The following is a 14,064-nucleotide window of genomic DNA, read 5'->3' on the forward strand; positions in this document are numbered from 1 at the left end:
GTTCACCCCATTCCTGACACAGGTTGAGTGTCCCTTACCCAAAACACATGCGGCCAAGAGTGGTTCCAATGTGGGCCTTTTTTCAGATGTGGAGTGCTTCAACATACATAATAATGAGACATCGTGGAGAAGGAACCCAAGTCTAAACCCCGAACTCATTTGCATTCATGTACACCTTGTACACACAGCCGGGAGCAGGACACCTGTGATTGGACTAATTGTAGAATTTCCCACTGAAAGGTTCGGGCTTGGGAGTGTTTTGGATTTAAGATTTGGGGATTAGGCAAACTGAACTTGTAATGATTTATTCTTCACCAGGAGTGACTAATTAATCAAGGATCTGCCTTCAGTTAACCCTGATAGAATGGTCTTGCCAAGTGAAGGTGACATTGGGGTGGGTCTCCACAAACGAGTCCCCGAAAGGGAGATGGAACCACAGTCCGGGATTGGCACGCCAGGCACTGCCCTCTGCATGCTGCTCCGGAGGCCACAATGAAGCCTCGCCACTCCGAGCATAGACCGGAACTGAGCCCGAGAGCCACTTGGGTTGATTTCAACAAAACTTCACCAAGGCAGTAATTACAGAGTCTCACCTGTTTTCTTCCCTCTTGTCCGATCCCTGAGGCTGCAAGTTCATGGCTTTTATTTTCTTTTTGATGCAATGGAGAGCTGAGCCTAGTAGATCCGTTTTAAAGTGGTGAAAGTAAGAGAGCCTGTACTTGACCTGTGGACAGCACCCGGACCCTGGTCTTGAGGGAGGGCATGTGCCGCCTTTGTTGGGAGATGAGGGAAAAGGAGTCCCTTCCAATGTCAGGCTTACCAGAAGAAATTGCTATTGCACCCGGACCCGCTGCCGTCACCTGCCCCAGGGCCACCCTAGCCTCAGCCACCCCTCACCTGGACGCACGTGGAACCCCCGAGCCTTCCACAGGGGTGCTGCTTAACAAGCCGCAAAATTGGATCTGCGTTGGATAACTGGTTCTGTTTCTATTTATTTCACATACAGGGTTAATGTGTCAAGATGATTTTGAATATGGGAATCAAGAGGTTTATCATGTTTGTAGGGGGTTTTAAAATTCTATTTAGCTGTGTTTTTGTTAGATTTATAGAGAGAAGGAGCGGTGGAGAGAAAGTTCTCCCCTCCACTGGCTCATTCCCCTAAATGACCACAACAGCTGGAGTTGAGCTAAACTAAAGCCAGGAGTCAGGGGTTTCTCTGGAGTCTCCCAAGTGGGTGCAGAGTCCCAAGTACATGGGCCATCCTCTACTACTTTCCCAGGCTGCAAGCATTAGAGCTGAATAGCAAGTAGAGCAGTCAGGACTCAAAACGGTGCCCATTTGGAATGCCAGCATTTGCAGGCAGTTGATGAGCCAGTTGAGCCAATGTCCCAACCCCTGTTCTGCACTTCAGCTGTTGACATATGCCTTGTTATAAGCCAGTTTAGACTATCCCAAAATCTGCCACATTCAGCAAAATTAAGCTTCAACACTATAAACTGCTGAATGCTAAAATGAAAATAGTCACAAGACAGCTGAATAGTACCCTATAGCCATTTTAAAGTGTATAGCAGCCGGTTCTCTGAATAAACCAAAATTGAAATGGCAATGAAGTAGAGGATACAGTTAAGAACTTGCATTTTTTAACATATTTGTTACTCAATACCATGTCAATTAATTGCATAATGTTGTAAATTGATGTTGATGTTATGTTGTGGCTTTTAATGGATCGGGATGATATTCTGCCAGCTCTGCTTTCAGACCAGAGATGGTCTCCCCAAGAAACTGTTGAATTTATCTGGACAATAAGATGCTGGACTCTATGCTTGCAATGAAAGAATCTTAACTGAACTTGAACTGTAATGCTGCAACAAGGTGGAGGAATCCACCATGGGGGGAGGGTCTGGGGAGGGGTTGGGGGAATCCCAGAGCCTGTGAGACAGTGTCACATAATGCAGTGTAATCAATAAAAAATAATGTAACAAAAAAAAAAAGTGAGATGGGGAGTTGCAGGAGTTACGGTTGTAGATATGGTCAATGAAAAATAAGGTGGCATAATGTGTGGACAGTGTAAGCTGTTGCCTTGGGACCCTGCACCCACGTGGGAGACCCAGAAAAGTCTCCTGGCTCCTGGCTTCAGATTAGCGCAGCTCTGGCCATTGTGGCCTCTTTGGAAGTGAATCAAAACACGGAAGATCTTCCTCTCTGTCTATCCTCCTTTCTATATATCTGACTTTACAAAAAAATTAAATAAATGTTTTCTTAAAAATGTTTTTGTTTGAAAGCCAGTTACAGGGGGAGAGCATCTTCATCTACTGGTACACTGTCCAAATGACCACAAGAAGCAGGGTTGCACTCAACAGGTACTATAACCAGATCTTCCATGTGGGTGAGGATCCCAAGCACTTGGGTCATCCTCCGCTGCTTTCCCAGGTGTATTGGCAGAGAGCTGGATCTGAACTAGAGTCTGGGACCTGAACAGGTGCTCCTATGTGAAGCCATCATTGCAGGCAGTGTCTTTACCCACTTTACCACAATGCTGGCCTCATAAATGATTTTTATGAGAATATAAATTTGACCTGTCACTTTTCCCCCCCCCAAAAGAAAATGAAGCCTCCTTTTTAAAAAAAAGATTATTTTTGCTTGAAAGGTAGATTTACAGAGGAGAGAGAGATGTTCTAACTCCTGTGTCTCTCCCCAAATGGCCACAACAACTGAAGCCGGCCTGATCAAAAGCCACAAGCCAGGAGTTTTTTCCAGGTCTCCCAACATGGGTATAGGGGCCCAAAGACTTGAGCCATCTTCCACTGCTTCCCCAGGATCACAAGTGGAGCAGCCAGGAGACGAGCCAGCTCCTGCTTGGATACCAGTGCCACAGGCCACAGTGCCACAGTGTTAGGCCACTGTGCTGGCCCCACCATAATTTTTTAAATATTTATTTAATTGGCATGCAGAGATTTTCCATCTGCGGGTTGATTCCCCAACAATGGCTAGAACTAGGTCATGCAGATGCCAAGAGCCTGGAGTTTCCTGTGAGTCTCCCATATTGTGTGGCAGGGCCCCAAGTACTTGGATCATCTCCCTCTGGGTCTGAAGTTGGAGCATTTGAAACTCAAACCAGAATCCTGGCAAGTTCAACAAAGAACGGCCTAGCGTGTTGTGCCACAGAGCCCCTGCCCTCTTAATGCTACTTATTTGAGACTTGGCATGATTGCTCATTATAAAACATTTAGAATGTATCTTAGGGACTTGGGGGAAGTTTTTGCAAGTGGATTTGCCGATATGTATGTGAGGCAGGTAGCTACAGCCCCATGCCCTGAGGAGCTTCCAAAGAGAATTCATGCTGTATCATTTCTCTCCCTTACCAGCTTCCTGAGGTCTCGCTTCCTGTTGCCTGTCTCCTCTTGCTAATTCAGTCTTGCCTCCAGAGAGCTCAGATCCGCAGCAGAAGCAGATGCTCTGAAGGTTCCAGGGGCTGTGGATCCTGTGAGCACTTCCTCCAGCCGTGTCACAGAACTCTCTGCTCAGGGGAGACACTCCCCAGCCCTCAACTCCGTGTGTTGGCACTGCGGGTGAGGTTACGCTGGTAACGTTCTCTCCTTACCACTCTGTTTCCTAGCCCACAGAAATCCATTGCATGTTTGAGCTATTAGTTTGGAAGCTTGCACAAAATCTCAATACCGGGGTCAGTCCGCCAGTGCTGAACTTCCTGCCCCCCGACTTGCTCTGGAGAAGGTTGTAGAAACAAATGGCATAACAAGATGGGCTGGCTGCATGTGCTTTCCTGACTTGATGCGCAGTCTGGGAGGCAGCAGGTGGTAACTGAGCGACCTGGGTCTCTGCCACCCACATGGAAGGAAGGAGCTGCAGGCTCCTGCTGTCAACCTGCCCAGCTCCAGCTGCTGGCAGCACCTGCAAGTGAGCCACAAGATAGAAGAGTCATTCTCTGTCTCTCTGTTTCTCTCTCCCTCCCTCTCTTTCTCTCTTTCCCCTCCCTCCCTCCCCCTCCCCATGTGTTACTCTGTCTTTGAAATAAAATAGATAAAACTAAAAAAACATGTGATTGGGTTCCTAGAAGGAGATTGAAAATTGCTTAAGAAAATCTTTTTTTTTTTTTAATTTGGTAGAAGATGTAAACCCACAGATTAAAGAAGCTGAGTGAATTTCAAACAGAATGAAACCTAAAAATTATTATTACATCGTCAAAATTCTGGAAACTGCAGGGGGAAAAAAACGAAGTCTTGGGAAGGGTGAGAAAAAAAAAATGACAGATTAAAGGACACACGCAACTCAAACAGCAGCAGACAGCATCCGACTTCACGAAGGAAGCAGCACAGAAACTGTCAACTCTGACTGCTGCACCCTGCAAAAATACACTTCAGAGAGAATGGGGAATCAATACTCTCAGAGAAAGAAAAAACCAAGAGAATTTATTGCCGGCAGACCTGCCCTATGAGTTCTTGAAACAAAGGAAATGATGAAAGAAGGAATATCAGCAAGGAAAAACAAAGCAGAAGTAGAGATAAATGCAATCAGCTCCATTGCACTTCAAGTTACTGAACTCGGTTTATTGACACAAACATATGACGGCCTTGTTTTTCCCTATGTAGAGGAGATTTAAAATGTGGGAGAGAAAAGGGTTTAAAAAGTTATTCACACAACATGGTAAATGGAGGCACTGCGGACTGCTCTGTGTGAGTGTGTGTCTAAGATTCATTTACTTTCATTGGAAGGACAGATTTTGGGGTCAGCACAATGGCTCCATTGGTTTAATCCTCCACCTTCAAATGCCAGCATTTCATAAGGGCACTGGTTCGTGTCCCAGCTGCTCCACTTTGCATCCAGCTCCCAGCTTATGGCCTGGGAAAGCAGGAGAGGATGGCCCTGCACCCACGCTGGAGACAGTATATTACTGGAGCAACCATAGGAAAGGCTATACAAAGAAGAAACCCAAAAACAATCCCAGTTTGTCAAAATGGAGACCTGGATAACGCTCTTGGCTCCTGGCTTTGGCCTCAACCAGCCCGTGTCATTGTGACCTATAGCGTGTTAGTTCTAACTTTCTGATAAATTATTCCTGGTTTTTTAGATAGATTATCATATCTTTCTTTATATAGATTTATTCTTATTGGAAAGGATATGCAGAGACGAGGAGAAAGAAGGAAGATCTTCCTTCCATCCATTGATTCATTCCCAAGTGGCTACAATGGCCGGAGCTGAGCCCATCTAAAGCCAGGAGCCAGGAGCCTCTTCTGGGTCTGCCATGCGGGTGCAGGGTCCCAAGGGTTTGGTTCATTTTCTAATGCTTTTGCAGGCCACAAGCAGGGAGCTGGATGAGAAGTGGGGCTGCCAGGATTAGAACTGGCGCCCATATGGGATCCTGGCATGTGCAAGGCAAGGACTTTAGCTGCTAGGCTACGGTGCTGGGCCCAATGATCATATGTTTTATGAGCAATCTGTGTAATGAACTTCTAATATGTCCATGAGGCATGGTGAAAGTACGTACGTAGCCTGCCCTGTTCAGAGTTTCCTACCATGCAGGATGATGTCCACCGTAGGGTTCTTCTGTAAATGTGCTTTGTCAAGGTGAGCAAGTTCTATTCCTAGTTTACGGAGTTTTCCTTTCAAAAATCAAGTGGCAGTTGGATATTGTCAAATGCTATTGGTGTGATCATGTTAGTTTGTTTCACTAACCTATTGATTTTTCAGTGTGGGAACAGCCATGAGTACTTCACTTGGTCAGTGCATAATACATCTTTAGACTGTTTAAAATTTTATTTTTGAGTTGGGGGTAGGAGAGAGAGAGAAAGAGAGAGATTCCATCCACTGGCTCATTTCCCAAGTGCTCTCAATTCAGGGCTAGTTCCAGGAGCTGGGAACTTTTTTTTTTTAAGATTTTTTAAATCTTTATTTGAAAGACAGATTTAAATATATAAGATTATATATAGTTATATATAGTATTATTATATAAATTATAAATATATATAAATTTTATTTACTACATATATATATATATATGTATGGGAGATTTTCTGTCTGATGATTCAATTCCCCAAATGACCACAAGGACCCAGGCTAGGACAGGCCAAAGCCAGCAGTTTCATCCGGGTCTCTCACATGCGTGCAAGTGTGTGGCCCATCTTCAGTGCTTTCCCAAGCACGTTAGCAGGGAGCTGGGTTAGAAGTTGAACGACAAATTCATCACGAAAAGTTAAGCAGGTACAGTTTAACTCATTATGCTAAAATGCTGGCCTCTACACAAAGAACACTAAAACTGAAGGGGGTGAAAAAATAAACGACCTGACATCAAAATGGGCAAGGGACCTAAATATACATCTTACGAAAGGTCACATACAAGTGACAGATAAGTCTGTGAAAGGAGAACAGGGCAGCCAGCAGGGAGGTATAGACGCTGCTGCCTGTAGGGCTGGCATCTCATACAGAAGCACTGACTAGACACCAGCTGCTCCGCTTCCAGTCCAGCTCCCTGCTAATGTGTCTAGGAAGGCAGAAGTTGGTCCAGGTGATTGCAGGTCTGCTACCCGCTTAGCTGACCCAGTTGGAGTTCCAGGATCCTGGATTCAGCCTGGCCCAACCCTGGTAGCTGTGGGCATTTGGAAAGCGAACCAGCAGATGGAAGGGTTTTTTTTTTCTCTCTCTCTCTTTGTTATTCTGTGTTTCCAATAGATATTTAGGGGGGAAGGGAAAGAAAAGCTACTTGGGAATGCCTAGGTTCAAGTTCTCAATGCACCCCTGACTCCAGCTTCCTGCTAATGCACAGCCAAAGAAGCCAAGTAGTTGATTTCTTCTCACCCACCATGGCAGATCAGGACTGAGCTCCTATATCTCTGCTGCCGCCTGGCCCGGCCCCAGTCCTAGCTATTGGCATTTGGGGAGTGAACCAGAAGATGGGCTCTCGCTCTCTGTAACTCTTTCAAATAAATAATTGTATCTTAAAAAGAGAGAGGGAGAATGACCCATATCCAGAACACAAAAAACACCAATATTGGACCCAGCGTGGTGGCCTAGAGGCTAAAGTCCTCGGCTTGCACACGCCAGGATCTCATATGGGCACCAGTTCTAAGCCTGGTAGCCCCACTTCCCATCCAGCTCCCCGCTTTGTGGCCTGCAAAAGCAGTCGAGGACAGCCCAAAGCCTTACAACCCTATACCCGCGTGGGAAACCTGGAAGGAAGCTCCTGGCTCCCAGCTTCAGATTGGCACAGCACGGACCGTTTCGGTGACTTGGGGAGTGAAGGAGTGAATCATCAGATGGAAGATCTTCCTCTCTGTCTCTCCTCCTCTCTGTATGTCTGACTTTGCAATAAAAATAAATAAATCTTAAAAAAAAAAACACACACACCAAATATTGAAAGCATATCATTCATTACTAGCAGTTAATGCAAAATGGTGCAGACACTTTGGAAAGCGGTTTGACAGTTTCACACAAACCTAAGCCTCTTACCATCTGATCCAGCATTCACTCTCCTTAGTATTTATGCAAATAAATGTAAAACATGTCCACACAGAAGCCTGCACGCAGATACTTGTAGCAGCTTTGTTTACCTTTGCCACAATCTGGAAGCAAGGCTGTCCAGGAGACGAATGGATGCATAAACAGACACACCCCTTGCTGTATTATTCAGTGCTGTGACAGGAAGCAGTTCTGCAGCCGTGGAACTGGCACTGGAATGCATATTGCTAAGCGCAAGAAACCAATCTGAAAAGTCTAGCATGTGCTTAAACGATAGAAATAGGCGAAGCAAGAGAGGAAAAGCATCAGTGGTTGTTGGGGGTCTAGGGTGGGGAGCTGGGAGGACTGGGCCGTGGCCCCTTTGTCTGTGGATTTAGTTAGTAAGAATGTTTCCAAGCTAGCTCATCAGTTATCAAACTGTGAGGAAGAGGGAGTAGGCAGATTCCATACAACCTGCTCAATTGTTGGATAAATTACCCACAACTGCTCTAACAATTAAAAATCTTTCAATAAGGCTTTGCCAACATGCGTGGTGTTTGTAGTCAGTCACAGCGCCTCCTTAAAGAGAAGAGGCTTTGGGGAACCAGAAGTGAACAGTGGACTGGCCTGAGTATTGGCAACTTAGATGCTGGCTCAACATTTGTTTTTCAACTGCTCTCCTCAGCCTGAATTGCACAAAAGAATGAGGTTAGAAAGAGAAAAGAAGGGAAAGAAAGGAAAGATGTCTAGTTACCATGCCAGGAAATTCACCTGGTTTAGGTGCGGGTCTAAGCGATTTGCACTGCCTTCACAGGGCTGTGATTTTAAAATATTTCCATTACCCCAAGAAGATAACTCAGGGTTGGCACTGTGGCACAGCACACTAATCCTTTGCCAGTACAAGTTCTGGCCACTCCACTTCCCATCTAGCTGCCTGCCGATGCACCAGGGAAAGTAGTAGAGGACAGCCCAAGTCCTGGGGTCCCTGCGGTTACTTGAAATGACCTGGAAGAAGCTCCTGGCTCCCACCTTTGGATCAGCCCACGTTAGCCATTGAGGCCATTTGGGAAGTGAACCAGCAGATGGAAGATCTCTCTCTCTCTCTCTCTCTCTCTCTCTCTCTCTCCCTCTCTGCCTCTTTCTGCAACTCTTGAACGTAAAATTTAAAAAAAAAATTTAAACAGAAGGCAGCTTATCTCACTCACTTTTCATTCTCCCCCACCTCTCCCCAGCCAGCCAGCACTTTTTACAAAAATGATCTTGGCATCCAGCTTTTTGCACTGGACACACTTTTGAATGTTATCCAGGTTGTGGTGTGCAGGAGTCAGCTTTCCTGACTCAAGGCATTCCACCACACACACATAAACCATACCGTGTTCATCCCTATTTTGTCTATGCCCAAATCTTAGAGTGAACACATCTATTCTTTCTTTAAAGATTTATTTTATTTTTATTGAAAATACAGGTTTATAGAGAGAAGGAGAAACAGAAATATCTTCCATCTACTGGTTCACTCCCCAGTTGGCTCGCTCCGGCTTCCCGCTACTACAGACCTTGGAAGGGTGGGTGATGATGGGTCGTTTCCAGGCCCCCATGTGGGAGAAGACCTGGACTGTGCCCCTTGGCTCCCCATTTCAGCCTTGGCCTGCCCTGGAGGTGGGAAGCGAGGGAGTGATCCAAGGGGTGGAAGCTCTGCCTGACTGTGGATATGATTTTCATACATAAGACAATAATGAGGAGGAGGAAAGGGAAAGAGAAGGAGAAGAAGCAATATTTCGGCTCTGTATTTGGGTAGCTCGTTTCCTCCTGGTAGAACACATCTGAACCCTGTCCACAGAGGCACTGGCTTGCCCAAGGCCCCCCAACCTAGCCCACAGCCTCCACACTACACAGGAGCCATGAGCTGACCTGAGCCCTCACATCCGCCTGGCTTCCTAGGAGGTCAAGTATAAGGTCAGCATCTCGCTTCTAGCTGCCTAAAGCTTGTTCAGAAAAGAGTTGAAGAGGGAGCAATCAAGAAGCCAGTTTTTTGTTTCCAAACTACCTTTAAGATGCAGAAAGCTGCAAAAAAAAAAAAAAAAAAATACAGAAACCAAGTGGTGCATTCGCAATTTGCAGCTTCACGTCTTCGTTCTGGCTCTGGTCGGTTGGATACAATGTTAGGATGGCTGCTTTCCCGGAACGACCTGTGCTCGGCCCAGCCCACCTCCTCTCCTGTTCTCTTTCTGGCTGATCGATAGGGCTCGCCACTGACCTCACTCAAAGTCGTGCCTACTCCGCCCCAGGCATTTCTCTAGACCATTGAGCCTTGGAGGGCCTTTTGGGCTTTTCTTGTGCTAGAGTAGGCAATCTTCCCCATGAACGACACCAGCTTGAGGCTGGCTGTGCAGTGCCACCTCACGCAGACTGATTGACTCCACTGTGACCACTACAGCCTGGTCTGTCCCCAAGGCCGGTGCCCACTACTTGGCTGGCCGGCTGGCCTCCTCCCACCTGGTACATAGACCTGTTGCCAGTGTTCCCAGGATGCCAGGAGTCTGGGTCAGGCTGCCTGGCCTTGCCTGGGAGCGGGTAGGGAACGGCCTGCTTTGCTTTCACCAGAATCTCCCAGCCCCACGACTTTAATAGAGCCGCCTGGGACCCCCAGCCTAGTTGCACCCCCGGGGGAGGGCGGGCAGCGCGCCAGGCCTCCCAGGCACCCTCCTGGCCACCACCTCCTCCTTGCCGGGCACACGTTGGGGACTCCCCGGGGGGGCGCGCTCAGCTGGGCCAGGCAGCGGGGAGGGGTCTCAGCTGCCGCATGTCCCGTCCCCTGGTCGCCCGGGAAAGCAGGAGGCTCGAGAAGCCGGCCTGTCCGGGAGATCCCTGGGAGTCCAGGAGCTTGAGGCTGGGACTGCCGCTGTGTCCTCGCCCCGCTGATCCGCGCACCTGCTTGCAGGTCTGGGCTCGTGGCCCAACCCCTTTCCTCCACTGGACCCACTCTCCAGGAAGCGCCTCGCGTGCTGCACCGCCGGACGGCCACTGCTTCTGCCCGCGGTTGGCCTCCGCACACTTCGGAGCTTCTCCTGGGCTCAGAGGCCCAGCCCCATGGAATTCCCTCGGATGCTTGCAGGCACATCAGCCGGAGGGCTTGCGAGGTCAGGAACCTGAACCTGGTTTCTCTCATTCGCACAGCCTGGCCGTGAACTGCCTGGGGGCTTTGAGGCTCCACCGATCCTGGCAGGATTTGCAACCGTGAAGGCATGCCATGTGCTGCTGCGGCTGTCAGCAGGGGTTCATCGCCCAAGCCCAGTGCTGCTGGTAGAAGAGGCCTTGCGTTGCCAGTGGTAGGGCATCCCTGGCCCACTGCTTCTGGACCATAAAGTGCCTCCCACTACCCCATAGCCAGACTTTAGGGGTGTATCAGACCACATCCCTGAACCCCCACCCATTACGGAGCATCACTGGACTATAAACAACCCAAGTTCCTACACCCTTGAGCAAGAGCTAGTAGGATAAGCCTGGATAACTGGCCCAGCCTGTGGGCTTGGTTCCTGCAGAGGTCTCTCCTGGGCTGGCAGGAGCCAACTCCTCCCTGTTTGTGTCTAGGTGCCACTCTGCCCTTCCTATCAGGAGACATCTGCCTCTTATTTTAGACCACCCTGAAGATCTCATTTATACTTAATTTCTTCCTTAAAGACCTTATTTTGGGCTGACGCCATGGTGTAGCAAGTTAAGCCTCTGCCTGAGGTTCCTGGCATCCAATACGGCTACCAGTTTGTGTCCTGGCAGCTCCGTTCTTGATCCAGCTCCCTGCTAGTATCCTGGGAAAGCAGTAGAGGATGGCCAAAAGCCTTGGAGCTTCTGTACTCATGTTGGAAACCCGGAGGAAGCGCTTGGCTCATGGTTTCAGATCGGCTCAGCTGTGGCCATTGCAGTCATTTGGGGAGTGAGCCAGTGGAGGGAACATCCCCCTGTCCGTCCTTTCCTCTGTAAATCTGCCTTCCAAATGAAAAGAAGTAAGTCTTACAAGATCTTGTGTTATTACTGTTACCTGCCCCCCTCCTGCTATGGAACAGTGATCTGCTGCCGTCTGAGAGTGGAAGCCCTGTCCTGTGAGCTGGGCTAAATGCCCACCCCAAAATATTATCATCCAGGACATAAAAACGATTTCTCTGAACAGGTAAGAAAAATGTGAATGGGCCCAGCGTCATAGCGTAGCAGCTAAACTCCTCGCCATGAATGCACGGGGATCCCATATGGGCACTGGTCCTAATCCCGGTGGCCCCGCTTCCCACCCAGCTTCCTGCCAGTGGCCTGGGAAAGCGGTAGAGGACGGCCTAGAGCCTTGGGACCCTGCAACCATGTGGGAGACCTAGAAGAGCTCCTGGCTCCTGGCTTCAGATTGGCAAGTACTGGCCGTTGCGCCACTTGGGGAGTGAGCCATTGGACAGAAGGTCTTCCCCTCTGTCTCTCCTTCTCCCTGTTTGTCTGACTTTGCAATAAAAATAAATCTTAAAAAAAAAAAAAAGAAAGAAAAATGTGAACAACTCAACAGAAAAATGAACAAAGACCATAAGAAGAACTTTTCAAAAATATTGTGCCAAATACGCACCATGTGGACTTGCAACTTCGGTTATCTACTTTTTAAAAATGGACACATAAAATGGTACCTATTAGGACAGGCATCCAGACTAGCATTGAGGACATGAGCTGGGGCACCTGCAGCCCAGCTTGCGATGCCTGGGTTCAGTTCTGGCTTTCAGGGAAGGCAACTGTGATGGTTCCAGTACCTCGATCATTGTTAACCCACATGGGAGACCCGGATGCAGTTCCCAGCCCCAGTTTGGACTGCGGTGTACATTTGGAGTTTGAGCCAGATGGGAGACCTCTCTTAGTCTCTCCCTCTGCGTCTAAGTAACGATAAACAATGGCAAGCAGCTCATTAGACGAATCATGCATATGGGTTGCCATCTAATTATCAGTCTTATACAAATGACAACAGGGAGGTTCATTTTGCCCTCTCAGTACAAATGGTAAGGACGGACACTGTTCCGAGGAAGTGGGAACCTACAGCGCAGTGGGACGCTGTCCACGTCAAATCCCAAAACACGGGTATGTTTTCATTCAGTATCCATCTTACTGCAGCAATCGGTGTCATTAGAACACCTGTACCCAGGCCAAAGGCTATACTTAGGGGGAATTTCTCGGAATAAATATATATATATATATATATATTTTAAAAAATTTTGTTGACAATCTTTACATAGTTAATTAGGGTAAAAAGGTTCAAGAGCTACAGGAAAGTGGGTAGGACTTATTTTTTCCATATTGTTTCCTTCATGTTTAAAGGGGGGCGGGGTATTAAGGGAGAAGGGCCACCCAATTTCCCACCCTCCCCAGGTCCCGGATGTAGGGTATGCTCTAAGGTTCTTGCTCAGGTGGTTTTGATATTTCAACAGTTATGAATCGCTGCCAATCTTGACACTACAAGCACTGTGAGGTCTTTGAAGAATCCGCTAATTGACATAGTCCATCATAGAGTCTCTGTTTGACCCGTATTTCGCTGCCAAGATATAGCTGAGATGGTTGGTTGACCTGTTCTGTCTTCTCTCTTTTCTTGGTTAGGGTTCTGAGTCCAGCATTTTGATTGGGGAGATCTCCAAAGAAATCTTGTCTGAGGTATTCTCAAACCAGATTCTGGTATATACTAGCAAGTACAGGGCCCAGCACCGTCCACCACCCCGATCAGCTGGTGGTTGCAATCACTGGGTTGGTTCTGTTTCACACCCGACTTCCACTTGAACCAATGGGTGTTGCAGTCCAGCCTGGTGCTGCCCAGCACATACTCAGCCCTCGCATAACCCAGTGGGAGCTGCAGCCTAGTTGGAGCGACCCGCAATAACCAGAATAAATATATATTTTTTTAAAATCACCCAAGGGGAAGAAAGAGGAACTATAATTAGTATATATCCCTTCCATGAATACAGCATGCCCATAAACAAGGCACAATCTTACACATACTGAGATCATACAGATCATCCAAAGGGAAAAGGGGAAGCCAGGGAATGTGTCCGTCCATGTGTGTATCATGCTTTTTAAGAGTGTATATGCATCATCACGCATGAGCAAATTCATCAGCAGTCTTGTAAAGGTCTCATCACAGAGGCAGGCTCAATGGCTCAACTGGCTAATCCTCCACCTTGCAGCACTGGTATCCCATGTGGACGCTGGTTTATGTCCTAGCTGTTCCACTTAGCAGTAGGGGATGGCCCAAAGCCTTGGGACCCTGTATTCATGTGGGAGACCCAGAGGAAGCTCCTAGATCCTGGCTTTGAGTTGGCTCAACTCCAGCCATTGCAGCCATTCAGGGAGATAACCAGCAGATGGAAGATCTTTTTGTCTCTTCTTCTCTCCTCTGTAAATCTGCCTTTCCAATGAGAATAAATAAGTCTTTTCTGGTGATCACCACACTGGCCAGCTGTGACCCCTGGATAAGAGACAGTGAGGTTGGGGAAGGTGGGGGGAGGCAGGGTGAATTTTCACATTTTGCTCCATAAGTTCGTTTTGGGCAACGACACCTTGAAGTTCATGCACAATTTTCCATCACCTGCATTTCCATGAGCACTTTTATCG

Source organism: Ochotona curzoniae, unplaced genomic scaffold (genome assembly GCF_017591425.1).
Source record: "Ochotona curzoniae isolate NIBS_2020 unplaced genomic scaffold, NIBS_Ocur_1.0 scaffold_4763, whole genome shotgun sequence".
NCBI classification, from domain to species: Eukaryota; Metazoa; Chordata; class Mammalia; order Lagomorpha; family Ochotonidae; genus Ochotona; species Ochotona curzoniae.